This window comes from Piliocolobus tephrosceles, chromosome 5 (assembly GCF_002776525.5).
Source record: "Piliocolobus tephrosceles isolate RC106 chromosome 5, ASM277652v3, whole genome shotgun sequence".
NCBI classification, from domain to species: Eukaryota; Metazoa; Chordata; class Mammalia; order Primates; family Cercopithecidae; genus Piliocolobus; species Piliocolobus tephrosceles.
In genome coordinates, this window is record NC_045438.1 from 121,949,186 (window position 1) to 121,974,925 (window position 25,740).

At 42.8% G+C, this 25,740-nt stretch overlaps 1 protein-coding gene across 4 annotated transcripts in view; it reads left to right on the forward strand.

The window, feature by feature from the left end:
* Positions 1-25,740, forward strand: part of ADGRF5 (adhesion G protein-coupled receptor F5) — a 103,718-nt gene that overhangs the window by 15,372 nt on the left and 62,606 nt on the right. The window contains exon 1 of one of the 4 annotated variants that reach the window (XM_023212972.2): positions 17,843-18,080. The exons of 1 other annotated variant lie outside the window; for it this stretch is intronic. The gene's annotated coding sequence lies outside the window, so the exon portion shown is untranslated. Of the gene's footprint in view, positions 1-17,842; positions 18,081-24,654; positions 24,698-25,740 lie in introns of those variants that run through there. 2 more of the 4 variants (XM_023212976.1, XM_023212974.1) reach the window with 2 other exon arrangements.

The following is a 25,740-nucleotide window of genomic DNA, read 5'->3' on the forward strand; positions in this document are numbered from 1 at the left end:
TTTAAAATCATAAGAAATAAGTTCTCGTGAGCATTTTATAATCATTCTAGTAGTCTAAACTCCTCCATCTATAGTACTAAAATGTAAATGCCATTGAGAACATCTGGAAGTAGCTGGAAATCTTCATTCATCGAAAGTGGGTTCAATTCCATTGACAATCTCTATTACATACAGAAAAAAATGGGCTAAATATATGTTTGAAGATTTTTCAGCACTACATAAGTTTTCACCTTTAGTATGTCAGTAAAATTAATTAGTTGAAGCTTCCCATTCCATGTCCTCACAAACAAAATTCAACCTTTAATGAAAGTCACTTTTGGATTTTGAAACAATGAGTTCAAAGGGAAGTTACTAAAAATAATTGAAATTAACATTGATCGTAAAGGAAATAAACAGAAAATTACTTTTATTGGACCCAAGAGACAATACTTTTTTTTTTTTTTTTTTTTTTTTGAGATGGAGTCTCCCTCTGTCGCCTAGGCTGGAGTGCAATGGCGTGATCTCAGCTTCCTGCAACCTCTGCCTCCCAGGTTCAAGCAATTCTCCTGCCTCAGCCTCCTGAGTAGCTAGGACTACAGTCGCCCACCACCATACCCGGCTAATTTTTTGTACTTTTGGTAGAGATGGGGTTTCACCATGTTAGCAAGCATAGTCTCGATCTCCTGACCTCGTGATCCGCCCACCTTGGTCTCCCAAAGTGCTGGGATTACAGGTGTGAGGCACCGCACCTGGCCAAGACAATACATTTTAATTAACCTACTCTTTCTCTTCATTTGTTTAATTTTCACACAGGGATTTTAGTTGAAGTCACACATACTAATTTGTTTACATACTTATTTACTGTGTGTCTTCACAAGTCTCTACACTCTTCTCAAAACAGTGCCCTCCTGTTTCCCGTGCCCCTCCACACCTTGAGCCCAACTTAAGCTTCAACCCTGCCTGCCCCCAATCAAGATACCCTGAAACTGGCCACTCAGCGAATCATGTTAAAACAAGATTCCTGCCCCACAGGTAGAAGAGAACCCCTAGTTAAAGAAGCAAGCAATGAGTCCCCGGGACTTTTGCTTTTATATAATCAGAAAAGGCTGGGCATGGTGGCTCATGCCTGTAATCCCAGCAATTTGGGAGGCTGAGGCTGAGGGGATCACGAGGTCAAGAGATTGAGGCCATCCTGGCCAACATGGTGAAACCCCATCTCTACTAAAAATACAAAAATTAGCTGAGTGTGGTGGCACGCACCTGTAATTCCAGCTATTTGGGAGGCTGAGGCAGGAGAATCGCTTTAACCTGGGAGGCAGACGTTGCAGTGAGCTGAGATTGCGCCACTGAACTCCAGCCTGGTGACAGAGTGAGACTTCATTAAAAAAAAAAAAAAGAAAAGTAGAAAGAATGAAAAATAAGGCTAGTTTTGGGGAGAGGCTTTGTGAAGGACTCTGTGGTAGAACATGTGTGGTCATCTCTAGATTTGTGGTTTTCAGAATTTGGTTTGCACAAGAGTTACCTGGAGAGTTTGTTAATGATGAAGATCTTAGGGCTGTACCTTGAGACTCTAGGTGGGGGAACTCACAGGAGGAACCCAGAAGTCCTGATCAGGGGACACCCAAAGGGTTATTAAGCACTCTACCCATGTGGATCACTGCAACCTAGTGCAGTGATCAATAAGGTGCTGATCTCCACCCACCAAGATGCTCCTTCATCTAGTGGGATAAGGGGGTGGACTCCAAGATTTTGTCACTGGCTCAGAAGACCACTCACTTCCAGTGGCCTCACCTACCAGAATCTGTTGCCTTTTTCACAGCAGCCCCAAAGTTTCTCATTCTCATTGACTTCCAAGATGATTGACAGAGCCAAAAAATACAGAAATAGACAAGTGCTATTTGTCAGTCAACGGTGTTTATCAAGGGTTAGAAGAGTTTAGGAGGAAGACACCACACTCAGCTCTGATTTGCTGCTTATGAGATGCCAGATGGTAGTGTCTGAGGCCAGCAGAAAGGAAGGGGAAGGGAGGATACTGCTGTAGAAGGCGCCCGGAATGTTATTTTTCTAGCAAAGACTTTTCAGAATGAACACTGGAATTCGTTCTGCAGGCTTTCCAGAATTAAAGAATGTACATTTTCCCCAAACACTAAAATTAAACTATAAATCATGTTTATTCACGTTACATGTAATAGGAAACATTTCTGGTATTGATAACTCTGAATCAGTAGTCCCCAACCCCCAACTTATTAGCAGTCTTGCTTTCTGTGGTTTCAGTCACCCATGGCCAACTGGGGTCTGTAAATATTAAATGGAAAATTCCAGAAAAAAACAATTTATAAGTTTTAAATTACATGCCATTCTGAAAAGCATGATGAAATCTCATGCTGTTCATTCTGCCTTACCTGGAAAGTGAATCATCACTTTGTCCAGCATATTTCTGTCCATTAGTCACTTAGTAGCTTTCTCAGTTATCAAATCTACTATCAGGGTATGTATTGCAGCACCTATGTTCAAGTGACTTTTATCTGACTTAACAATTGCCCCAAAGCACAAGATTAGTGATGCTGGTATATTATATAACTGCTCTATTTTATTGTTAGTTATTGTTGTTAATCTCTTAACTGTGCCTAATTTATAAATTAAACTTTATCATTGGTATGTATGCATATAAAAAAACATGGTATATATGGGGTTTAGTACTATCAATGATTTCAGGCATCCACTGTGGGCCTTGGAATGTATTCCCCTCGGATAATGGGGGACCACTGTGTTGCCTTACAACTAGAATGATGGCGAATGGTTGGGAGGACTGAGGTACACATTTTAAGGAAAGAGCCACAATTGACCTGAACTGCTCTACTTACTAAGATAAGAAAATAAAAGATTTAGTAGAAAACCCAATGGCATGAAATCTGAGACAGTGAGGGGCTGGGAAAACATGAGGTAAGCATCATAAGGGCAATTTCAGTGACATGGGAGAAAGATGGGCTTGATGCCACCCCATCAACACACACACAGACACACACACACACACACACACACACACACACACACACACACACACGAGTCCTTATTTCCTGTACCTTGCTTCATGTTCTTCATAGCATTTTTGCTCATCAGATATATAACTCACTTGTTTATTGTCTATATTTCTGTATCAGTCAAGGTCCTGGCAGAAAAGAAGTGACATTTTCAAAGGGTAACAGAAGAGGTAAGAGCAGTTAAGTCAACATAGAACTAGCAGCATCGAGCAGCCATGGGTTGCATCTCATTAAGCAAGAAGGGTCAAGAAGGGTGGGGAGGTAAGGGAGGTGTCAGTGGAACCTGCCAAGATCTGTGACTGTGGGAGAGGGGAATTCCCCAGGATCTGTGGCTAGAGGGGAGGAACACAACCACTGCCAAAACTGCTGCCTGCCAGGAGTTGGGGGGAGAAAATGCCAGGTTCTCCTGTGCTTCCATACTACAACGTCCTGCTGGGATCTCCCACTCTCCCTACCTTCCATCACCCTCCCAGAAGACAACGCACAGCAGAGTGCGGGGTTAGCCTCCTGGGGCACAGAGAAGGGTGAAGATGGACCTGGAGGGTACACAGAGGCTAGCCAGCACCTCCCCCAACTAGAGTGCAGACTCCTAGGGGACAGTTGTTTTCATTACTTCTTATCCCCAGGACCTAGAACAGTGTCTGGCATGTAGATTTTCAATAAATGTTTGATGATGGAATGAAGGTGTGCATGATTTGGAAAGAGAGAGATGTCGAAAGATTAAAGCAGTTTCCTAGCGTGTGTGATATAAACCCACCTACTGCCACTAATATAGCAGACAGTTAGATTTACCCTTTCTCATAATGCTTTCACATGAAGGGATATTTTGAGGAAGGCAGGTATGGCAGGCAGATCTGGAAGAAAAAGATAGAGAAGATACAGCAAGGACCTCAGCACCATATGACCAACAGCAAAACCACAAAGTCTGAAGGTTAATGCTTTAGAATCTACAGGTGATAGAGGCACGGGATTATTCAAGCCCCAGCCAGCACCCATCCCAGGGAGGAAGACCTTGGGCATGGCGCAGCTCTGGGTTCCATCCTGACCAACTCAACCCCTCTGAGACTGATTTTCCTCATCTGTAAAATGGAGATGAGGACAGAATGCGGTGTTGTGAAGACTGAGCAGGATCTGACACACTGTACCTAGGGTGGCGTAAACAGTAGGAGACATAAGGATTGTTTCCTGTGCAAGGCAAGTTCTCTAATTTTGAGATAGGTGTGGAAACTGCTGCAGTTGCTCTGCTTTCTTGGCTGGAGCTATTCATTCTGCATTCCTGATTAGGGAGAGGGTCAGGCGGTAATAGGACACCTCGTTCCGGACAGCTTCACCCAGTCCCCCTACAAGGCTTCCTGCTTCCTTCCTTCAGGGTCAAGTGGAGTCAAAGCTTGTTTTCCTTCTCACTCCAGGTCAGCACCACACAACACACTTGTTTTTTTCAGGTGGCCCTGGGGGCTTGGAACCGCACTGACAGACATCCGTGCAGCCCTTCCTTCCTCTGGGTCAGGGAGATGTTTCCAGATGGAGTTGAATTCAGGAGCAGGTGAGGGACTTGGGGAAAAGGAGAAAGGCAAGATTAGCTTCCTCTGGAGAAGCTGGGAAATGCCTTAGTGAATCGGATTCACACGGCCTTACTTTAATATGAGCTCTCTCTCCACTTTTATTTGGTAGTGGCAAATTCTTCCTCTACCCTCTTTGGGTCTGTACCCCTAAAAGTACTGCTCTCAGATAAAATAAATTAGGCTAATGAAGAGAGAACGAGGCACCTCTGAATGAAGGTCTCCTGTGCTTGCATGAAGAGCTCACAAGAGACACTCTGGAATCTGTGACACCAGGGTGGAGTGATGGGGAATTTCCCTCAAGTGCAGGCAATAAGGTGGTGCATTGTCTGTAGAGAATTTGAAATTAACAATAAAACTGACTAAAGCATTTTTAAGGATTATTGGTCAGGCTCAGTGGCTCACGCCTGTAATCTCAGCACTTCGGGAGGTCGAGGCGGGCGGATCACGAGATCAGGAGATCAAGACCATCCTGGCTAACACAGTGAAACCCTGTCTCTACTAAACATACAAAAAATTAGCCGGGCATTGTGGCATGTGCTCGTAGTCTCAGCTACTCAGGAGGTTGAAGCGGAATAATCGCTTGAACCTGGGAGGCAGAGGTTGCAGTGAGCCAAGATCACACTACTGCACTCCAGCCTGGGCAACACAGCAAGACCCCATCTCAAAAAAAAAAAAAGAAGAAGAAGAAGAACTATCACCATATCGTGGTGATCCCAAACAATGTCAGTGATGAAGTATTTTTCCTAAAAAATCTATTGAAGGTCTAAGTTCTTAACAATTGCTACCATTACCGGTGAGTTTCAGTAATATAAGCTGCTAATTAATGTACTTTTATTACTTACCTTTTAATAAATAGTGTTCTACAGAGAAGGTAATTCAGAAAACTTGTTTATATAGCAGCTCCTGACACAGAGGAACTCAGCTACACATGTTTGTTCCAAGAGTAAGTTTCTAAGGGTTTGGGACTGTTTGAGTTTGCCTGAAGTCTCTCCAGCCTCTGCAGAATAACACATCCCTGCATTTGAACAGTAGATTAAAAACACGCAATGTTAGCATGGTGGTTGTAAAGAAACTGAACATGTGTAGCTTCAATTCTGTCATTCTATGGAACCTTACAGGGTTTTTATTTTTGTTTAAAATTTAAAACAGTGCAGAGTGCAATCTTCAAGGCATACTATTATTATTTGGCATGTACGAATTTTAGTTCACACAACATTTCACTGAATTTTAGTAGTAGCATAAAGTAGAATGTTTCCTTTTTTAGTCAATTGCTTTAAATCGAAAGAATTAGTCAAGCAAATAAGGCTTATTGCTGAAAATAATGTCCTCATATAAAGGAAGGGAAAGTTAATAAAAGATCTTGTCCAAGTGTCAACTCTGCTAGTTATCTCCATGGTCCAGAATTATGTGTGCTGGCTGCTCTCTAATTTTATGTACAGAAGTATGAGTGTGTGTGTGGCATAGGAGTGTGCATGCATGTGTGTGTATGTGTGTTTTTGAGAGACAGAGAGACATTAGTGGATTCAGGTGACTCAGGGGCAAGAGGTCACTCATAAGATTGCCCATATTTAGTGAGAGCCCAGAAGGTTCAAATGAAGAGTCCCAGACAGAGATGTGCCGTAAAGGGTTCACATATTGCTGGGTAAAACACAAAGTCTAGATCTTAATGGCTTTCAACAAAATGGAAAAGTGAACAATTTGAGGAATTCCGGAAGAAACTAAAAATAGATGTGGTTTTCCCTCCCTTAATATTCCAGGTCAGACGAGGCAAAACTAAGGGCTCTGGGTCTGGAATAATTGTGTAATTGTTGATATGTAGCTATGTTTTGTGTACTGTGCTTCAGATCCAAAAATAGTTTAGTGGTCCTGAGAGGCAGACTCTGATAAATAGAAGGTGATGTAGTTATGAAAGGTCTTGAACTTGGAAACGTGGACCCCCTCATTGTGCTGAGATAGGCCATGGGAGCTGTGGAGGGCTGAGTAATTTCCATGAGGCCCGATGACAATCTGTACAATGCTAGACCATTTTGAATTGCAGTAGCAGCCACTGTGAACACCTTTATCTTCAATCTCTTACCCTTTAAATTCCTAAAATAGAAAGCTCAGGCTAGAAAGCAGTGCAACTCACCTTCAGTAGTAGCAACCTGATCACCAGGCCAACTAGGTCGGTCCATCTCTCTGGGTTTGCCATTGTGGTATGAGACGGAACAGACCAGTGAATAAACAGGGTACCAAAGTAATGGCATATCCATGACTTGGACCTGGGGAGACAGAGAATTCAGTGGATTTAGGGGCAAGCAACTTGAAGTGAATAGCTAGTGCTTTTCTCCAGTATTAAAACAAGCAAGTTGTTTTGAACAGGAGTTACTTTACTGAGCTATATGTGTAGCATCTGGAAATTATTTATCCTTGTATTTTCTTTAAAAATGATTCACTACAGGTCACATAAAAGTGGTGCTCTTAGATACCAAGACCTTGCTAACTATCAAGTTAATATTTAGTTCCCCTAAGCTCACTCACAAGCTCTGTGGTTTTGCAGCATTCCACGTCTCTACGTTTTTAAGAGGCACATTCTTCCTTCTACCTAAGGAGTTGAACTTCAGAAAGTTTGATTAATTTTCATATATGCTTTGTTTTCCATTCCCATCACTGCTGCCTCCAACTTTGTGCTTCTCCTCAGTGATCTTATTTTTGGCCCCTTCTTGGCGATGCATTTCAGAGTCATTGTTGTTTTTCATAGACACTGGCGTCGCCCGGTCTTTTTTCAGATTTCTTTCTCAAGCAAACATTGTCATTGTGCATGACATATTATGTATTCTTGAAAGGGCGTTTTAAAAAGAATACGTCATCCCTCAGAGGAATTGCGAAGAGTCTTAGTATAAGGACACAATTATTAACCATCAAACAGGAGCCCAGGAGCAGTGACTCTGTGGGGAGGTGGGATGCATGCTTGAGGGTGATAATTTTCACCACATGGATGAATCATCTCTGGTTGATCAGAAGGTGATACTGACCTAGCGATGTCACCCTTCTATTGTAGGTGTTATAATTATTGATCATCTGTTATGTACTGGGAATTTCTAGCTCTTCCTCAGAAATTACTTTCACTATGGCCAAGATTGTGACATGGGGAAATCCTGTACCCCTGTTAACAAACAAGGGGCTTCGGGGGCATTAATGTGCACAGAAAACCTTTGTGTGGATATAGTAGCAACCACAACCACGCTGTGACTTTGCTTTAGGGTATACTGGATTCACGTAACAGTATATATCCTACCAAGTGAAAAGAGATAAGAAGTAAAACAAAATCTGTCCTTGATTGACTTACTTATTTTAAAAGCACTAATTGAACACCTACTATGTTCCTTTTAGCAGTTACCTAGCATTTTAGTTTGTCTTTTCTTTTATAACCTCACCTCCACATTAGTCACTTCTAACTAATAATTTTTAAAACTCACGGTCAAAAAATAATTTTTAAATGATCAATTCTTGAGTGTTCAATTTGATCTTTCTTAAATAGGTTCATGTACTGCACATGAACAAAGTTCAGAGGGATCCAGAAACTTGCATGGTAAAAAATATGCCTACTAAATCACGTTATGTTTTAACTGTATTTCAATATAATTATTTTCATTTGTTATCTTATATATTGTTTGGTGCATTTACAAACATTATTCTGAGAAGGCTTGCACAGCCTTCACCAAATGGACAAAGAGGTTTATGGCAAAAAAAAAAAAAAAATTGATTCTGTGTTAGTCTTTTTTTTTTTTTTTTTTTTTTTTTTTGAGGCGGAGTCTTACTTTGTCACCCAGGCTGGAGTGCAATGGCACGATCTCGACTCACTGCAACTTCCGCCTCCCCGGTTCAAGCGATTCTCCTGCCTCAGCCTCCTGAGTAGCTGGGATTACAGGCGTTAGTCATTCTTTTAGTGAGAGTCAGTGAGATACAGACCCTCCCAGTCTTCATGTGACTAAAAATGTTTTTTATTTTGCCTTCAATCATGAAGGTTCTTTCAAGTGTGACACCCTGGAAGAAAGCACAGGCGAAAGAGGACAGTGGGCTCCTGGGCCAAGTCTTAGGCACACCTACTTAAGGAGACTGAGAGGAGGGACTGCCAGGGCAGGAGGAGAGTGAGTGTCACAGAAGACACAGAATATGTCTTGTGGTTTATAAGAAGGTAGAAGTGGCCAACTATGTCAAATGGTGCTACCGAGTTAAGGGAGATGAGAACAGCTAATGAACTGTTGGTTATAGCAACCAGGAGACTGGGGGAGCTCCCTGAGAGCAGCTGTGATGCAGAAGTAGGGAGGGGAGATTGATTTGACTGACTTTGAGGCTGGGGAGGGAGGTTAAAGAGGTGGAGATGAAATCTAGGTATTTGGCTCTTTAGTTAAGAGCTGTGGAGGGGAACAGAAAAATGTTGCAGTAAATGAGGGGAAAGAGAAAGACATAATGTCAGAGAAATACCCTATGTCTGTGTGCTGATGATGCTGAGGAAGTAAGAGAGGACAGCACCCAGAGCCCAGTGGAAGAAGGGGCAGGCCTTATCATCCTCTCAAACTAAAAGAAGGCCAGAATGGGTAGGGCAGGTGCAAGAAGATTGAAAGATTTTATGTAGGAAGATGAATGTTTATTATTTTTTTTAAAACAGCGTTTACCTCTGTTGCCCATGCTGGGGTGCAGTGGTGTGGTCATGACTCACTGCAGCCTTGACTTCCCAGGCTTAAGTGATCCTCCCACCTCAGCCTCCCTGGTAGCTGGGACTACAGGTGTGCACCACTATGGCCAGCTAATTTTTGTATTGTTTTGTAGAGATGGGGTCACACCGTGTTGCCCAGGTAGGTTTCAAACTCCTGGGCTCAAGGATCCGCCTGCCTCAGCCTCCCAAACTGCTGGGATTACAGGCATGAGCTGCTGCACCCAGCCAAATGTTTCATTTAATTGACTGTTTTTCCAATGAAATGTGAGGCAAGGGTACTGCTAAGACTGAGAGAAGAGAAGGTATAAAATGGCCCTTTCAAGGAGTGAGAAAACTAACATAAATAATAGGATTGCCAGGTTATGCGGCCATAACAGTTCCACTGATAATGGGCAGAATGATTTTTACATGCAAGCTGCATGCCAGCCTATAAATAACTGCTGTCTGAAATACCATCCCCACACCATTTCCCACTTCTTTCTACACTCATTATCCTCCTGTTCTCTCTACTGCCGTTCATGTTAAATCTTTAACTGCTGGTTTAAATTAATTCACACTAATATGGAACTCACTGGAAATAGAAATGAACAATATCTCAACATTTCAAAGATATTTGAGTCAGAGTAGGGGCAGTTTCTTCACTTAAAGTAATTTGTCTCTAAAAGTGTAATTTTAAGGAATGAGGTGCAGATAAACAGGTTTTTCTGTTGCTTTCCAAATCCTGCTGCAGAAGTGACAGTTTATGCTTCTGATGTCACCTGGCATCTTATTTTTCATACTATGGTGCCATTCGCTACACTTTCAGTTAAAAGCTGTATTCTAATATGTTAAAGAGAACTACTTAACATTCTTCCATGAAAGAATATAGGCCCTGGAGGCTGGGTGCGGTGGCTCACGCCTGTGATCTCGGCACTTGGGAGGCCGAGGTGGGTGGATCACCTGAGGTCAGGAGTTCGAGACCAACCTGGTCAACATAGTGAAACCCCATCTCTACTAAAAAAAAAAAAAAAAAACTAGCTGGGCGAGGTGGCGGGTGCCTGTAGTCCCAGCTACTCAGGAGGCTGAGGCAGGAGAATGGCGTAAACCCGGGAGGCGGAGCTTGCAGTGAGCTGAGATCCGGCCACTGCACTCCAGCCTGGGTGACAGAGCGAGATTCCGTCTCAAAAAAAAAAAAAAAAAAATACAAAAATTAGCTGGGTATGGTGGTGAGTGCCTGTAATTCCAGCTACTCCGCAGGCTGAGACACGAGAATCGCTTGAACCCAGGAAGCGGAGGTTGCACTGACCCAAGATGGTGCTACTGCAGTCTAGCCTAGGCCACAAGAGTGAAACCACATCTCAAAATAAATAAATAAATAAATAAATAAATAAATAAATAAATAATAAATAAAATAATAATTATTATAATAAAAAAACAATAAGAAGAATATAGGCCCTGAAAACATTGAGCTAATTTGTTTGGAGTGTCATTTCTTGCTCTAAGTCATGAGCCAAACATCTCAAGGAAAAGACTACAAGTTTAACCCAAGTTTAATATTGCCTCTTTCTCTGCTCAGAAATCACTACTTCATCTTAGATATTAGGTATATGGATAACTACCGAACCTGTACCTGTGAAATTGTCCCAATTTAGAGGTAAGAGAAAGGGGTATCTTAATAGTCCTCCTTGGGAAGAAACTGTCTTTAGAAAAATACTGTGATAAACACCTAGAAAGCAATTGAGACTCAGACCTCTAAGAGAGTAGAGGTCTCATGCATAAAGTGAAGGGTGGAATATGTTTGTTACCCCCATAGATAGAGGAGCCAACGGGAGAAGAGTGGAGATTACAGGGAAGAAGGAAAGAGAGGTCAGCGAGATGGTGGGTAGCTGGCACTAGAGAAGGTGGGAGTCTATGGAACGCTCAGCAAAGAGGTGGTCAAAGCATCCCAATAGAATCATAACATCCACCCTTCCAATCACAACTTGGTTATTCTTCTGGTTGTAAATATGACTTTAGTCACTCCTTTACTTCCAAATTTTATGTTCACGTTTACTGGGTGTGTGGTGAAATTCAAAAAAGGGCTGTTTTTCTTTTGTACCAATCTAGAGCCACACAGACACAACATACTAGGAATCTGGCAGTTCTATGGGTTGACCGGGCCAGGAGAATATAAAAATCCTTAGGAATTCCCAGGCACCCTGAGGTGGGCTCTGAACTTCCACAAGCTGGGGTAAAGCAATTTTATCTAGAATTTTGATAGACCAGGATTCACAGCAGGCATTTGGTTTATGCTTCGTTCTGAAACCCCCATCTGACTTGGGTCAGTTCTTCCATCCCCTCAAATGTTCCTGTGGTTGTCACCCCACTTTTCAGTATCTCCCTGGGTAAAATTAGGTAAAAATCAAATTGAAGCATTTTAGCCAGAGCATAGACTACACTTCTGTCTCAGGAGGGCAATACAGCTATTTGGCATGATGTGAGCCTAATTCTGGCCTAGGGAGGTACAACGAGAACCTTCTGCAGTAAAGCTTGCTTGTTGACTCGTTGATGACAAAGCTTTGTCTATGGGTGTTGTCTAAGAAGGAGGTTTCAGGCCTTTATCACCTGTTATGATGTTGTTCTGAGTACTCTGTGAATGCTGGGACCTAGGTGAGTGGATGGGACTTGGGGGTTGTGGATGGAAAAGAGACTGCTTAATTGTTGCTGGTCTACTTCTGTGATAATGATGTTAACAGGAAATTCTGTTGCTGGCTTGCATCAGAAGTGTTATTTGTGTTAACTAAATAAAGAGGGGATAAATGCTGACAGATTTTTTATTGTTCTCGTCAGTACAGAGGTGTAACAGGACTTCACCTCCATGTGTCCTTATTCTACTTAGAACCACTATTTCTTCTACCAGAAAATTGGGGATGGGAATGCATGTGTTGGTGGGGGCTGGGGGTCACCAGAGCATAAGGTAACAGCATGGGATGCAGAGACAGAAGATCTAAATTCTAAGTCTGTCTCTGACACTAATGCTGCTTGTGACCTTGGTTAAGCCTTTCAACTTTAATACTAGATATTTGGAACAAATGATCACCAGCTGCACCCCCCACCCACCCTTTGCTCTAACATTATTTGATTCTGATTTTCTCCTGGCGTGGATGACCCTTAGTACATATTTGTCTAGTGGTTTTGGCATTGTGACTGTTCACTAATTGCCTTGATAAATTCTGAGGAAATTATCTCTACAATCAGAGGTAAAAATGAGGGAAACTTTTTTGGGAGTCAAAGGAAAAGCTGAAGCACTGAAAATAGCATAAGAATGATGGAATTTGTATGGGAGATGGTGTTGTGAGGACAGGGCTTTGCAGTCCCAAGCTAGGATTCTGCCTGTTGTTTGCAGATCAACCTCGCTGTTACTGCAGTATACAGTACCCACCAGTGCAGAGCGCCCGCACCCAGGATGCACAGTAAAGAAGCAGAGGTTAAAACAGGAGTGACTGCCCAGCGTACATGGACAAACTGACATGTGTACATTGAGAGGAAAAGGGTAGCTTCCTTCTAAATAGATTCCCTCCTAGGCCAAGACAAGAAAGAATGCCGTGTCCTCAAATACCTGCTCTTCTCCATGGGACTGGGTTGGAGGGGACTGAGGGAGGAAGAGTCAATGACAAGTCGATGACTGAAATTCTGTGCATCGCAGCTGAGGCATGTGGTTGACATATGTCACGCCATGGGGATCAGAAATGACTTCCTGCTACGTAGACAGCATGTCATCTCTAAGAATTGAAAGTGGAATGTGAAGGCTGTGGATGGCTCACAGGCCATTGGTGGTCAGCACTCTCCAAGAATAGATCAATAAGGGTCAAGAGAGAAGTGTGGATGACACCTCAATGAACCATACCTCAAATCCTCACTGTCCCCCCTCACCAGAGGTGCTGTCTCTCCCTCTTCCAGGAGATGGCAGAGGGGGTAGTGCTAGGAATAGAGTCCAGAAAAGGGTCCCACTTGGAGGGTGACTTGGATTTCTGGCAGAAGCTGGGGCCATCACTGGAGTCATAAGAAGTGCTGGAAGGGAGCTGTCAACTGTGTCCAGCTGGCTCAAAAGATGGAAACTTTGCAATCTTCCATAGCAAAACAACATCAATGTCTGAGAGATGCATATACAAAGAAGGTGTAATAACACCGTCTATTGGTGGAAAGGGTGCAGTAGCAGTAAGTGCAAATAAAATCTGAGTGGCTGCAGCTAAGCACAAATATGACCAATTCCATTAGTGGAGGCTCTGCCAAAATATACACACCCAAGATAAGAATAAGACCATTTGTATACTATGAAACTGCCCAGTTATTTGCCAGTTCCTTCCTTGCATAAGGACAGGTCAGTGCCAAAGGCGAACTTTCTTGGCCTCAATGTAGAAATACCAAAAGAGAGCTGACCTTGGGTCAAAAGGGTTACCAACATCTGGTTATGGATTAAAAAATAAGAGAAAATTTATAAAAGCAGGGCTTACCCTGCCAAGATGTGGAGTTAGGAGAATTTCACAAGTTGAACTAATATGTACTTTAGCTATGCTGGCCAGGGCTGTGGCATTAATAACTTCACTTGTGCATTACACTTTCAAATACTCCTCTGCAATGAATCAGTTAAGCAGGCAACAGAGTTTTGCTCTTGTCGCCCAGGCTGGAGTGCAATGGCGCAATCTTGGCTCACTGCAACCTCTGCCTCTCAGATTCAAGCGATTCTTCTGCCTCAGCCTCCTGAGTAGCTGGGATTACAGGCACCAGCAAACACTCCCTGCTAATTTTTGTATTTTTTAGTAGAGATAGGGTTTCACCATGTTGGCCAGGCTGGTTTCGAACTCCTGACCTCAAGTGATCCACCTGCCTCAGCTTCCCAAAGTGCTGGGATTACAGGCATGAGCCACTGCACTCAACTTGGGAGCTTACCTTCTAGTGCAGGGATGCAAGGTGGATACATCCAGCAAAATTTAAAAGTGTAATATAGTGTACCAGAGATGATATGGAAAACTAAAGCAAGTGGGGGGGATGTGGAGGGATGAAATGTAAGATATGGCTATCAATGAAGGCCTCACTAAGACAGCAATGTTAGGGCAAAAGTGAGAATGAGGTGACGGAGTGAGTCTTGAGGAAATCTGTACAAAGAGCATCCCTGGAAGGCAGAGAGAACAGCAAGTATGAAGACCCTGAAATGCAAGACTGCCTGGTCTGCAAGGAGGCCAGTGTGCCTGCAACAGCATGAACAATGGGGACAGAAGGTGGTGCAGATCATATAGGTCTCACTGGCTGTTGAAAGGACTTGTGCTCTGACTGCAGGAGATGAGTTGAGCACAGGTGGACTTTATATAACTTGTATTTTACAAAGACCATTCTAGCTGCAGTTTTCAAAACAGACTATAAAGGGTAAGAGGAGATGCACAGAGACAGGGAAGACACTGGTAATTATCCAGTCAAGAGACAGTGATGGCTTGGTTGAGAATGACAGCAGCAGAAGGGGTAAGAAGTGCCAGATTATGCATATATTTTGAAAATAGAGCTAACAAGATTTGATGGCAAAGTAAATGTAAAGTGTGCAAGGGAGGACTCAAAGATGACTCTCAGGGTTTTGATCTGGGTAACTGGAAGGATGGAGATGCCCTTTGCTAATATGGGAGAGACTGGTGGTATAGCTAGTTTGGGAGGGATGATCGGGAGTTTAGTTTGGGACATGTTCTGTTGGAGGGCCTACTGAACAACTGAATGGAGATATCAAGTAGGCAGTTGATTACATGAGTCAGGAATTCAGGTGAGAGGTCTGTGATAGAGATAGACATTTGGAAGTCATCAGCAAAAAGATTTAAGCCAAAACTAGTAGAGATCACCTGGGAAATAAGTGTCAACAGAGAAGGGTTTCAAAGACTGAGCTATGAGACACTCTTATGTTAAGAGGAGGGACCAGCAATGGAAAATAAAATGGAGAGTTTAATTTCACTTGCTTTTATTGATAACCCACTATATACCAGCACTATAATAGGAGCTGGGCATAACATAAATGAGACCAGTGTCTGCCTTCAAAGTGCTCCATTCAAACAAATGGATTTTGTTTGAATGCAGTGTGGTAACTTCAAAAAGACATGCATCTGGCAGTGTGGGATCAGGGAAAAGAAATACTTGGCTCAGACTGGGAGAAATAGGAGAGTCCTTGGAAGAAATAACACTTGGAACTTAAAAGGAGACTAAATGTTACCTGTGTGAAGAAAGGAGAAGGGCAGAGTGAAAGAAGGGCAGAAGTGAAACAGCTGGGAACATGCTGGAAAATACGTATTTATTTGGTGCTGAAATTTCTTCATGAGAAAGTAAGAGCTTTGTCTCTAATGAGACTGTACCTTATAGTCATAAGAGATATTTCATATTAAGAAACATAGATAACCTGACTGGTGAATCATTCTGACTACATTTGCAGTTTGGTTGAAGAAGTTTGGGTTCAGCCACCAACACCAACGTTTTAGAATTCGGGAAAACGTCCTCTGTGACAGTCAATTCCAGCCGTAGCTACAACAGGGCAGGGTCTCTCCATCCACAGTTCATTCTGGGTTGCTGCTGAGGCCATATGGTCGTTCCATTTTTTATTTGCTTTTGTTTTCATTGTAATGTGTGCGCAGCGAGCACACAGTGTTCCTAACAACAAGCAGGGAACTGTGGGCAAGAAGAATTGCTCCTCAGAGAAGGAAAGGGACAGCCACTTTGACAATGCCCATTCCATATTAGAGAGCCTGCTGCACCCAACAACCAAAACACAAGCAGGAAAACAGGCAGCATTTGCCCAGGAACTGCGTCTCTCAGCAGGCTGTTTCTTAAGTCAGGGTGTATCCAATCCAAGCTGTAGACTACAGTTGAGAATCAGTATCTAAAAGTGGAATAATAACATTTTGAAGTTCATCCTCTTCTTGCCCAAATACTCTGGTCTCAAGCCTAAGTCCCGCTGGTGGTTGCTGACTTGCCCTAGTCTGATAGCATGACAAGAAGGGAAGACAGCTGGAGGGGAGAGAGGATGAACTTCGAGGCATTGGAGCCCAGGGCTCCAGAGAACAATCAACAGTTACTAAACTCTTCCTCTTCAGTTTCAGCAGAGTCTATAAACTCAGTACTATTATCATCCCACTTTCACACATAATAAAACTGAATCTCGGGGCCAGGAGCAGTGGCTCATGCCTGTAATCCCAGCACTTTGGGAGGCTGAGTCAGGGGATTACCTGAGGTCAGCAGTTTGAGACCAGCCTGGCCAACATGGAGAGACCCCGTCTCTATTAAAAAAAAAAATACAGAAATTAGCCAGATGTGCTGGTAGGCACCTATAGTCCCAGCTACTTGGAAGCCTGGGGCAAGAGAATCGCTTGAACCCAGGAGGAAGAGGTTGCAGCGAGCCAAGATCGCGCCACTGGACTCTAGCCTGGGTGACAGAGCGAGACTCCATCTAAAAACAAAACAAATCTCAATAGGGTCAAGTAATGTGTAAGAATCGCTTGAACCCGGGAGGAAGAGGTTGCAGTGTGCCAAGATCGCACCACTGGACTCTAGCCTGGACAACAGAGTGAGACTCTGTCTAAAAACAAAACAATATTGAATCTCAATAGGGTCAAGTATTGTGTACGTGGCCACATAAAACTGGTGGGACTAAAGCGTCAATTCCTATAGTCTGACTCCAGAGTCCTTTCTTTGACACTATGAGGAATTCTCTGAAGCTACTCTTGGGACTACCTGCATTTGACTCACCTGAAGCATTTATTTCCAATGCCGATTCCAGGCCATTCATCAAATTTTCTGTGGGCAGAGCTCCAGAGTAGAGAGTCAAACAGCATTCTCCATCTGTGTTCTGACCTTGGGAAGGTTTATTCTTGGGCCTCAGTTTCCTCTCTTGTAAAATGAGGATCAGTGGGGTCACTTCCAGTTCAAAAATGAGCTGACTATAATTCATCTTTAAACCCAACAACCTGAATGCAGCCTGCCAACCAGGCCTTTACCATATATCTCATTATCTTTAAATATCCGTGTTACCGAGTGGTATTTTAAGTACCACTAAATTTATAGTTTGATACACAAATACTCACGGAGTTTCCCTGGAAACCTAGGAGAACTGGACATCCCTCCTATGTGGCATTTTTGAGGTACAGCCCTCCCACGGGGGAGGACTAAACAACTTCTTTAGATCTCTTCTCTTCTGCGGATTCTTTTATTCTCTGCTTTCTTGGCACTGCTAAAGACAAAGAATTCATCGCTTATCTTAATTTTCCTTCCACTCTGAAATTACAATCTGATTTAGTGGTCATCTTTTAAGTTGAAACCAGGCATCTTGTACCTCTCATTAGCTCTAACCTATGTTTGGTTTGCTCTGGTTTTGCTTTTCTGATTTTTTTCTTTGGAGAAAGGAAAGTGAGAACTAGGGGCATTGACTAAACAAGTCTGTCCACTTGGTGGAGAGGTTTCCAGATAAGAAGGATCTGAAGGACTTCCCATGGGCGTGAGGGAAATTGCACACGCCATCCGGGGAAGAGGACCAGGAAATCACTTTTTGTTTTTAAAACAGCAGCGCGGCTCTCAGGGATGACTCTGTGAGGCTGGGAGGATCATAGCCGGGGGAGGCCTCAGTGAGGCTGAGCGTGAAAGCGGAGCTGCCAGTCCTGCCTGAAAACGCGAAATGAGTCTTGCTTGGTTCCCCCTTCACTGGGCGTGAGGCCCCCTGCCCAGGAGGCAGCAGGACAAATGGCCCCATAGTGGAAACTGGGAAGCTTTTAGGCATCTGATCAGAGCAGGAGCCAGCCAGGGGACCGCAGTGCTGGACAGGTAACAGACATTTCTCCTACTACGGTCTGTCGCTCTGTCTCCCTTTGTAGCAAGAGATCGGGGGCTCCTAAATCACTTCTCTTAAGACATCTTCCACTTACGGTCCTCTTTGCCTGCTTTTCTTTTGCGTAGCTGTGATATGTATGTTGGGAAGGTAAAGTACGTCCAGTCAAGACTGTTGTGCACACTGTTGGTCCAGTTAATGAGACTATGTTAAAGGAGATGGAGTATCGAGCAACTAGCTGGGATCCTTTAGGATTTTCTTTATAACAGACCTTTTTTTTTTTTTTCCCAAACAAGTTCTCTCATCCTTAAACCAGAAAATACTGTAAAAAACCAATGCATTCATGAGCTACTGAGCTGCTGCTCTTTCCAAGAGCATTTCAGGGCCAGGCGGCCATTGCTGTGGTCGGGCTGAAGAAGGAAGAGGCTGCATCCCAGTTGCAGGAGGAGCCCTGGGTATTCGCTCAGCTCCGGGAGAGTCGTTCCAAAGGGCAAGGGATGACCTTAGAAATGTAAACTGTAGGCTGCAGCCTCCCACCCAAGACTGAGGGGGAAGGAGTTTGTAGTCAGCGTTAGGAAGGAGGTCAGTAAAAGTGCGGGGGCTTCAGGGCCAGGCCGACTCGTTTTGAAAGGAGCAACTCTATGATGTGCAGTTTGCTTAAACCATGTTTTCTCATACTTCAGAAAGCCGAGCCATACCACTTCACTATAGCAGTTTTCCTTTCATAAAGGGCTAATGTAGTTGGTTTTTCAATGAAGGTTATTTTTGAATTACACAAATAATACTTGACTATATTCTTATCATAAAATAATAACTCTAAATAGGTTTTATTTTTATTTTTATTTCTTTGAGATGGAGTCTCGCTCTGTCACCTAGGTTGGAGTGCAGTGGCACGATCTTGGTTCATTACAATTTCTGCCTCCTGGGTTCAGGTGATCATCCTGCCTCAGCCTCCTGAGTAACTGGGATTACAGGCACCTGCCACCACACCCCGTTAATTTTTGTATTTTTAGTAGAGATGAGGTTTCACCATGTTAGCCAGGTTGGTCTCCAACTCCTGACCTCAGATTATCCACCCACCTCGGCCTCCCGAAATGCTGGAATTAGAGGCGTGAGCCACCGCAACGGGTCTTCTCTTAACAGTTTTCAATTGCACCCCCAATATACAATCTTTTCCCCTCCCCAAAGATTACTCTATCAATTGTTTTCTGTGTTACCAGTTAAGGGCTGTATTTTCTGTTCTTCTGAGCTCTTAGGACAAGCGGGGGCACAGGAGTACAGTAAATTCTCATTGTCAAGTTCATGTGATGATCCTAAACTCCTTCCTCTCAGTGAAAGGATAAAATGATGCATGGGAAACATGAATAGCGCTTTTAACTCTTAGAAAAGTCTAAAAGAGTTTTACTCATGTTTACCATTACTATTTTGTGTTGGTTTTGGCTTTGACAATTAATAATGTTAATAATAACCTCCTAAGGATTAAATTCTAGATTTGCCAAATAGTGGTTTGGGGTTTTCCCTTGAAGGCCACCAGAGGTTTCTTATTCTAGAAATGAAAGGGGAGAAAATAAAATAACAGGAAATTAACTAGACAGATAATAGCTAATGGCCCAGAGAAGGTAAAGATAGGAGAGACTGCCCTTTTATTCAGTGGATAATAAATACATTTAACAGATGCGTTCATTTTCCATCTCTTTTAGTCTTCTGTAAAAAGGTGGCCTTCCCCTCTGCACCAACAATGTTAAGAGACAGGCAAATAAGGAAAACATCACTGTGAACAAGTTGACACAGCTTATGGAGAGAGTCTTTGGGAAAAAGGTATAAATAAACAATGTCAAATCCAAGAATAAGTACAAACACTTTCAGTAGCTATTTCATATTTTCTTGTTCTTTACAGGATTTCTCCACCCCAAACTATAGGGCCATTAGGCCTTGATGATTTTGGACGTTCTGTAAAATTTGCCTGCCTTTGTCCCTTCTCCAGATCTCTGGCTACTCTGATGAATCATTTCTTCCTAGTGCACAGTGTTAGCCACATGAGAGACCTCCACTGAGGTCCTGTAGACTAACACTGCCTCACTCACTGAGTGTGGGTTTATTGACTGTGATATAGAAACCTCACTTACTGTGCTATGGGGTACTTGGGGGCATTTTGGAGCAGTTAAAAAATATCCCATGGGGTCCCACCTCCTCAGGTTAATGAGGCTAATCTGTCTCCTCCTAAATATTATGTATTCAATCTCTTGTATTTATATGCAACTTTTTAGCTATCAAAAGACTTTTATGCCTCTTCTTTCTCCATGTCACAGGTAAAGCATGCAACTTATTCTCATCTAATGGAATACAAAAACAAGAGGTTCAGAGGTTAATTTATTTTCCTCACATGGCACAATGAATTTTTTTGGAGGACTGAGATGAGAAGAAAGTCAGATTGCTGTCTTTGCAGTCCCATTGTTTTTGTCAGTACTATGAGGATAAAAGTCAAGTGGAATAGAGAATTAATGTGATTGGCTGGATTCTGTCAGCTTTGTAGCCACATGGCAGATGTTTTGCTGGGAATCTAAAGTTAGACTAAACTATTGCCTTGTCCAGATATTAGCAGGTTCTGTCACCTGCTGTCCGTCAGCGTCACCCTAGGAACTTAACAAAAAGAAAACAATGTCAAGACACTTTGCCAGAGAAACTGAATCAGAATCTCCGAGGACGGGGCCAGGGCATGGTTAGATTTTTTGTTTGTTGTTTTTAATCTCCAAAGTGATTCTATAAGGCAGCTGGGGTTGAGATTCACTGAGTCTTGGCTGTGTGAGATACAGTGGCTAAACTGAGAAGCAGAAGCAATGGCTGTTTATGAAGCCAAGAAATTAGGGCCAAAAGTGTCAGCAGCAGTGCAGATCATTAGAATTCTGGCTGCTGCTGTTTTTTGGAGGAGCAGACACATCTGCACGTCAGAATGAAGAGATTTCTGACACCTCCAACAATGGCACTGACTTTCCAGTTTTAATTGGAACATCCCTGCTGACTTCACTGTAGATACGTAGGCTCCCTGAGACTTGCAGATTTTACAAAGGCAGATTAAATGTTCTAGATAAACAGGATGTGCTTTTCTAATGCCAGATGACTATCGGATCATACTTTTTGTTCAAGGTCATTTTGCCATGTTGTATCACAATCCCAAGAGAAAGGGGGAGAAAAGAAATACTAATTATCCTTTGCATGGGCTGCCACTTTCTGGGTTGCACTAAATATGAATAGACAATAAGTCACAGCTGTTTTTTAATTATAACATGTTCCCCTACAGCCTTTTCCCCACTGACATTTCTTGATACAGTTCAAGTTAGTATCTCTCGTCAGTGCAATGTTTGTCTCCTTGATAGAGAGGGCTACAGAGCCTGTTCAGTATTTATGTCAGTTTCCCCAGGACCTATGAGTTTCTGCACAGAGTAGGTGCTCTAATAAGGATGGTTGAGTTAAATATACATATTAGCTATGGGCACACCATGATTCACAAGTTACTTATCAGCTCAACACTTCAGATTACATGGTGTGACTCTGGTCATGATGGTTAAAATAATTGGAATCTTCCCTATTTCCTAAAAGATAATCGCCAATGTGAAATCTTTAAAATTACAGCCTAGTGGAATCACCTACTCTGGAGTGACTTGCTAAGTGCCGTGGAATTGCAAAGGCAGAGAACCTTTCTTCTTAAACAACTTAGACTCTTAGTGGAAAGCAGGTTACAGGCATTGAGAATTTTAATAACAAACACTTTTTTTGACTGATTTTTTTAATTGTTATACTTTAAGTTCTGGGGTACATGTGCATGTGCAGATTTGTTACATAGGTATACATGTGCCATGTTGGTTTGCTGCGCCCATCAATTCGTCATTTACGTTAGGTATTTCTAAGAAAAAGCCAAACACTGCATGTTCTCACTAATAAGTGGGAGTTGAACAATGAGAACACATGGACACGGGGTGGGGAGCATCACACACACGGGCCTGTGTGTGAGGGTTAGCGGAGGGATAGCATTAGGAGAAATAACAAACAATATTTATCGAGTACTTGCTATGTGCCAGGCACCATACTCAGTGTTTTATAAAGACGATTGTTAACCCATTTAGTTGTTCCAATAATCCTATGCCTCAGATAAAATCATACTCCCCATTTTACAGATGGGGGAATCCAGAAAAGTTAAGTAAATTACCTGAGACAAAAAGCCAGCAAATAGAGGCACGTTAGGATTCTATTTCAGGCAGTCTGACTTCAGAGTCCATATGCCTAATTGCTGTGCTAGGCACGAAAAACACACAGTGCTGAAAAGTCATCCACATGGCAGGACCAGATGAGTAGCTGAGGAGAGAAATGCACTGCATGCAGTGGAAAGATATATCTCTGGGGAAGACAAGATAAGAGACAATATGCCATGAAGATTGGAGTTCAGACTTCGGAGACAAACTTGGCCACTTGCCAAGTGTGTTTATTTAGCCAAAGCTCAGTGTTTGTTTAGTAACGGCTCAGTTTCTTCATCTGTGAAATGAAGATGATGATACTTCTCATAACACAGGATTATAAGGACTAAATGAGTCTAGCGCATGTGTAGTGCTTAACCTAATGCTTGCCATATGGCAAGTGTCTGGCACACAGCAAGTGCTTGATAAATGATAGCAATTGTTGTTACCGAATGAATAAGCAAGACCTGAAATGATGAGCTTAGAAAGGAGAAACAGAGCATTTCAGCTGCCAAGAATAGTGTGAGAAGAAGCTTCAAGGTAGCAATACATTTCACCAGTATTTTCTGTTAATATTTGTGACGAAAGAAGTTACAATAAAAGCTGGGAGTGGGTCAGTTTGTTCTATACCCAAGTGTTATGGGAGAAAAATTGATAGAGCTCATTTTACATTGGGTCATGGTGATCATGCTTGCTTGGTGAATTAGCTTAAATATTCTCTGGGCATTTGCAAACATTGAAAGTATTTAAATATGACACACAGCCACAATTTAGGAAGAATAGTGTTCTGGGCAAATAAATTCCCTGCTGTTGTGTTGGATTATTGATCAGGGAAGAAAGGAGGGAGGGGCCCATTCAGGAGATTATTGCAACCATCTAGATGTAAGATGATAATGTCCAAACCAATGTGGTGGCCCAGTGTCCAAACCAGTGTGGTGAGATGACAATATCCAAACCGATGAGGGGCTTTGAGCACATCAGCAGCAGGTAACATGACTTAGTGCCTGGTCGAATTGCTGCTTCTACTCCTGCACCGCTTCTTTTGTCCAAGGACACCTGTGAAGCTGTGAGCATAGGAAACTGGAGAATGAAGCCGAGAGCTGGCAAATCTGGGAAGGGATGACTTAGGAGAGAGCAGTAGGAGAGGAGACAAATTCAGTTTTCGATGATCTGAATTTACACTCAAGTGGAAATAGTATAACTGAAAAGGCTTGCCTAATATCTAGCAAAGAGGGGAAAGAGGAATGCAGAGGAAAGAGATATCTTTGGGGACAAGAAAAGAGGCAATATGCCATAAAGGTCAGAGACTGGAAATACAGTTCTGGGAGTTCTCACATAAACTGATAATTAAAACTATGGAAGTGGATGAGCTCACTATGAGAAGGTGTCAAGAGAGAAGAGCTGTAGTCCCAGGAGAGGTATCTAGCAGGGCGCACAGTGAGGCAGCTGCAGGATGATGAGGATGGGAGCATAGGAGGAGAAAAGGCATAAGCTCGGGAGCCTTGAGAACCAGGAAAGGGAAAGGGAGCCCTGCAGAGGAGGAGGCCATGCACAAATGGAGCAGGTACCCACCGCAGGTCAGGGAGAGTGAGGACTGGGGCAAATGTTATGGGTTTGCCTCTACAGAATACTTTTCATAATGAGGTGAGGACTAAAGTCAAACTGTCCAGAGTAAGGAAATCTTGAACTAGCAATGACTTCTCAGGGTACTGTATTTCTTGGGGTTGAGGGTGGGGGGATAAAATAATACTTGTTTTTTTTTTTTTTTTTCTTTCTAAGTAGTACACACATTATATGGTCAAAATCTAACAAAATCCCTAGAGAAGGAAATGAAGATTTAGAAGAGAAATAATGGGCTAAGGACAGCAAAGCCATTTCTCAGAGAGATGGAATGGATGGGGGCCATAAAGGGAGGAAGTGCGGAAGCCTAAGGTGGCCCTGGCAATTACTGTAATGTTAGAATATTTTAAGTCACATTGTGAATAACTGCTTCCTGCAGCCCCTGGATTGCCTCCCTACCTCTGCCTTAGCCATCCACTCCCTTTCCTGGAATCCGCCACAGACTTCCCTATGATCCAGCAATGACACTGCTAAGGTCTGGCCCAGCAGGAGACCCCCAGGCCCTGTTCCTGCACAGTGGACAGAGATTGTTCTGATTGGTCCATTATTGTTATTATTATTAAAATAGTCAAGTATTATTTTGGATCTTACCTGATACATGGTAGAACCACAGAACTGTGAGGCTTGAGAACAACCTAATGTAAAATGAGCTTTGCCAATTTTTCTCCCATAACATTTGAATATACATCAAACTGGGCTGGGTGCAGTGGTTCACGCCTGTAACCCCAGCATTTTGGGAGGCCGAGGCGGGTGTATCACTTGAGGTCAGGATTTCGAGACCAGCCTGGCCAATATGGTGAAACCCCATCTCTACTAAAAATACAAAAATCAGCCGGGCATGGTGGCATGTGCCTGTAGTCCCAGCTACTCGGGAGGCTGAGGCAGGAGAATCGCTTGAAACCCGGAGGCAGAGGTTGCAGTGAGCCAAGATCATGCCATTGCACTCCAGCCTGGGTGTCGCAGTGAGATTCCGTCTCAAAAAAAAAAAAAAAGCAACAACAAAACTGACTCATTCCACAGGGCTTCCCTCTGTCTGCAATTGGAATGCACCCCTGGCATTGTTTTGCCAGGGCTCAGGGAAACCCCTCCACATGGTGAATTAATGCAAGACAGACTAGATAAGAGCAGTTAGGAACTCAATGTTTTCATACAGATGGCAATCTTTTGCTTAAAGGCTAAGACCCACAGTGACTTAACAACAAGAAAAGACAGATAAAAGGTTATCAACGCTGCCCACATGTGCAGTGTGTTTTGGAAAACTTGATCCCATTGTGTACAAACAAATGTTCCCCTGTAATCTGATAGTACTGAACTGCCGTGACACAATGCTGCTACAGGGCCTGATTTCAAGGCAATGGAAAATTAAATAGAAAAAAAAATACCTTCAAGGCAGTTCTTTAATTGGTATTGTGTCCCATGTTTGTGTTAAATAAATATTTAGCTTATATTTTTGCTTGTGCAAGAGATGAATCATTTAATCAGATAAGGTCAGCAAAGATAAGTCTTACCACCTCTACAACTGAAAATACAGATTTATGAAGGCAGGCTCTTAAAATTACACTTAAGGGTTTTTAATCTGTACTTCTACAGTTCAGGGAGTAGGTTACTGATGACATTCTATCCTTATTGCAACTCTATATCTCATGGAGATGAGCAGAGTAATAATCACAATAAAATTTGCAATAATAGTCCTCCTGAAAGTTGGCATTGCCATCTATCATCCACCATTAAGAGTAACTCTGTTCTTTAGTAGTAGAATGCTTATATGTGCTCATCTCTTTTCAGGTTCATTTAGTCTCTATTTTGA